Raw genomic sequence first — 4,087 nt, forward strand, 5'->3', positions numbered from 1 at the left:
GGTGGTCGTAAAGGAATGTTGTTAACACCCGGAAGAGCTTGTTGTTGGGCAGGGGGTTGCCCAAGCCAAATTCGGATGTTGTCGCCAAGGTGCATTAGGGATGTTGAAAGCATAAGCCTCTTTAGATGGTTGGGGAGGGCACTCGTATACCAAGGGACAATAAGAATCGGCGTGCTCATGACTTAAACAAAGAGGACATGGGGAAGCGTTGTCAGCCATAACCTGTTTGGGTTTCTGATCATTTACTTGAACCGAAATAGCATCAACCTTTTTGTTTAGGGACTCGATCAGAGTTTTTAATTTCAGATCGGATTTGACCTCGAAAATAGACGTAACTTTGGTAGGAGTCTTTAGAAGATCTGGAAGAATTAGTGTTTCCCCAATGGGTGCTTCGTGAAGCCTGTTTCTCAAGAAAAGTGTATGCTTCAGTAGCGCCTTTGTCCATGAAACAACCGCCGTTCCTAATATCTAATGTTTCCTTTTGATGGTCAGAGAGACCATTAAAGAATGAATGGACTAATACAGCGGTGTCGAGTTGATGATGGGGACATTCGAGAAGCAGATTAGTAAATCTGCTCCATGCTTCCGAAAAGGATTCCTGAGGATGTTGGCGAAAGAATTGAATCTTCTGAAGCATTTTTGTAGTTTTCTTCTGAGTATAGAATTTCATCATGAATGCTTGTACGAGCTTGGCTCATGTGTCAAGGGATTGCGGTGCTTTGCCTGCGAGCCAAGCTGAAGCTTTATCAGCTAAGGTGAAGGGAAACAACCTAAGCAAAACTTGTTTGTTAGTAACGGTCAGATGGCGGAAAGTGGTGACTACTTGTTGCATCCGACGAAGGTGATTATACGGTTTTTCATGGTCTAGACCATGGTAAACAGGTAACAAACCGAAAATGTTTGGCGGAATGCGGAAATCACCTATAATCGCATCGAGTTTAATACAGGAAGCAGGTCCTTCTTGTAAGGCAGTATAGAAATCTGGAAGGGGTTTCTCGACTGTGGGATTTTCCTGGGCCATAATTAAGGGAGATAATGGCAACGGAGATATTTGACGAGGTTGGTTTACGGAGGAGGAACTATGTCTAGGAGATAGCATAAGCCGTTGTTTATTGTATTTTCGACGACAATATGTAAGTTCTAATTCCTTATTAGTACAAGACTGTAGTCTCATACAAATACAAGTTTTAATTCTAGGCTCATAAGGAACAAATTATGACAGGAGGCTTTAGAATTAAGGAAGGAGGGAGGTGAAGCACGTCTTCCTGAGCTGTTGCTAACTTGAGCAAGTAAGCTAGGATAACGTGTAAATATTCCAGCAACCAGGTCACCTGATAGAATTGAGGGAGGTTGTTCGTGCTAACACGTTCCTTAATTAGGCAACCTCAATCTTTCGACTTTCCTAGACACGGATGGAATAGGATGATGATTTATGATTGTGTATTATGCGGGGTATTATTAGGATGATTAAGATGAAATTTTAATTATTAGAATTTTATTTTTTTATTTTTTTATTATTTTTTTATTTTTTTATTATTTAGTTTACGTAATTAATATATTATGAAGACGTGATTACGAAACATGCAATTAAAAACAATAGATGCCAAAATAGAAAACTAAACATACAATTAACACATGCTAATTTTACACAGGAAGTCTACACATGCAACTCTATATTGCTTATACGTGAATATACATATGTCCTACGCATGCAATAATCTATAGCTTCCGATACGTGCAACTATATGTGAGCTAAGGGAATATCGAGAATGAACTCATGCAAATGAATACCGCGTACGTGAATTGATGTAACATACACATACAAAAATATTCTAAGCAGGTGGTTTGAAATTACGCATACATCCAAATATATTCGAATCATATTAATCGTATTAACGTAAATATGTAATGACGAACCACATTTACATGTAAGGAGTTCTCATGCCAACACACAAATATGCAGGGTAAAACAGGTTATAGCAAACAACCAAATAATATCCTCGACAAGGTTTGAGGAGTTTAAGAATTTGAAACCTGGCATCCCGCGATTCCTCGTACAACGATCGAATTAACTTCCGAGCTCGTGAACTTACTAGATGGTGGATAAACAGGACTAGAGAGTCCAAAAGAGTACTGAAAAGGAAAGTGGCATATACCTGAAAACCAGAGTGTTGATACTCAAGGTTAGTCTCGCGCGCTACTAATATAGTCTCGTCCGAGACTCTTTTGTCAGTTCAGTACTTCAAGTTCCTACGGAATACTTAAATTGTGCTAATAAAAATAAACAAGATCTGGTTCACAGATATTTGTTAGTAGAAAAAGTTGGGGCAAGCAGGTACGTAACACGTTAGTATTACAAAAGAAATGGAAATCAAAAAGATGGGGGGTAGGGGAGGGGGTTTATGTTTGATGTATTCCAGTTACTACGTTAAATGTCCAGAGTCCTTCCCCAACAGCGGCATCATTTGATAAAATGTTCATTTCACGTTATTGGTTTTATACTTAAGTTCGAAGTCCATAGTCCAAAGTCTAAAGTCCATATAGTCGTCCATTTAGTCAAGTTACCTTACTCACGTGGGTTTGGTAGGATAGGTCGAGTAAGGGATCATCCAAACCTTAGGGCTCGGCAAGGGTTACAACTGGATTTACAACTTATGGTGAGTAGGATTTTAGGTTATTTAGTTGGTTTAAGTATATTAACGGTAATGCAAGTAATGTAAATAAATAACTGTGATTTCGAAGTAAATAAACAAAGATAGAGAAACAGAAAGAGGGTTAATCATACTCATGCAAGAATCATTTTTGTTAATATTACCACATCACTACAGCTCTAATTTGTCTCAAGTTCATAGACAAACCCGAGACGACGTCGAGTATTGATCCCTAGCGATATTCCCACATCTCTGAGTCGCATCACACTAGCATAAGGGGTTGAACTAATATTTCATCTCTGGAATATCATTTCAGCTCCTGGTTCGATTCTACATCAGCTGGACAAATTGGAGAACTGTCTGACACCAGAGAGTTGCGCGCAAGACATTTTGGGTCTCTCGCAAAACCATCAACACTCCAAATTTGTATAGTCTCAATCATTTTAGATCTGGATGTATAATCTACACCTAATTCCTAAGCAGTGATTCTAGAACATTAAAGTGTCAATCCGAATTCTCACACGAGCAGCATAACCCTCCCCCTGAGGGGGGGGGGGATTAGCTCATGGTCATTGAAGAAATAATTAAACTTGTTGTATACAATAAATAAGTAAATGCAAGACCGGAATTAAACTTGAAAAGAAATGACTTTTATTAAGAAGAAATAACTTACAGTATTGAAGCTGCTGGAAGAGAAAATGACGGAATATAAAGTACTGGAATTAAAGCTAACTAACTACTGAGCGGAAGCGAAAGCATAAAATGCTGAAGGAAGAGTATTGAAGACCCCCCTCACATATATATAGGCTCCAGACCCTTCACGTGAAGACCCAACATTAAAAGGTTTTGTTTCATTCAACTGTTAAGATAAAAACTTTGTATTTATAAAGTTTTGTCCTATTATAATTTGTTTTGTCCTTTTATGTTATGTTTTGTTTTGTCTTTTTGCCCAATTCAATTCAAAACATTGAATTGGTACGTGTCTTTTCCTTTTACAAGGTGGCACAAAATTGTGACCATCACTTGCCACCTACCTATGCTGACTCGTCATGCCTTTTGGGCCCGTAGAGTGGGTCCAGTGGCGGCACCGATTTTGGCATTTTTACAACTTTCTGTCTTTGTATAGAGTTCGTCTTCCTGGTCGCTCTGGCAGTTCACTAGCCAACGTCGGCGTCCAAATTTATAAGATGTGAGCTTCGGAAGTTTGCTGCTTCTTTACATGTGGACCAGTTCTACATTGGTTTTGTTCCTTTGGAAACTTCGGCTCTAGTCATGCTTTGTTGGGCTTCACTAGGGCTGAGTGGAAAGACTTCAAATATTCTAGTATTCCCGTACTTCGATGCATGTTTTATCATTATATTCATGTTAACTACGAAAACCTGCAAAATTACAAAAATATAATTATTACATGATTATTAATAACATAATTGACCAAA

Source organism: Coptis chinensis, chromosome 7 (genome assembly GCF_015680905.1).
Source record: "Coptis chinensis isolate HL-2020 chromosome 7, ASM1568090v1, whole genome shotgun sequence".
In the NCBI taxonomy this organism is placed as follows: domain Eukaryota; kingdom Viridiplantae; phylum Streptophyta; class Magnoliopsida; order Ranunculales; family Ranunculaceae; genus Coptis; species Coptis chinensis.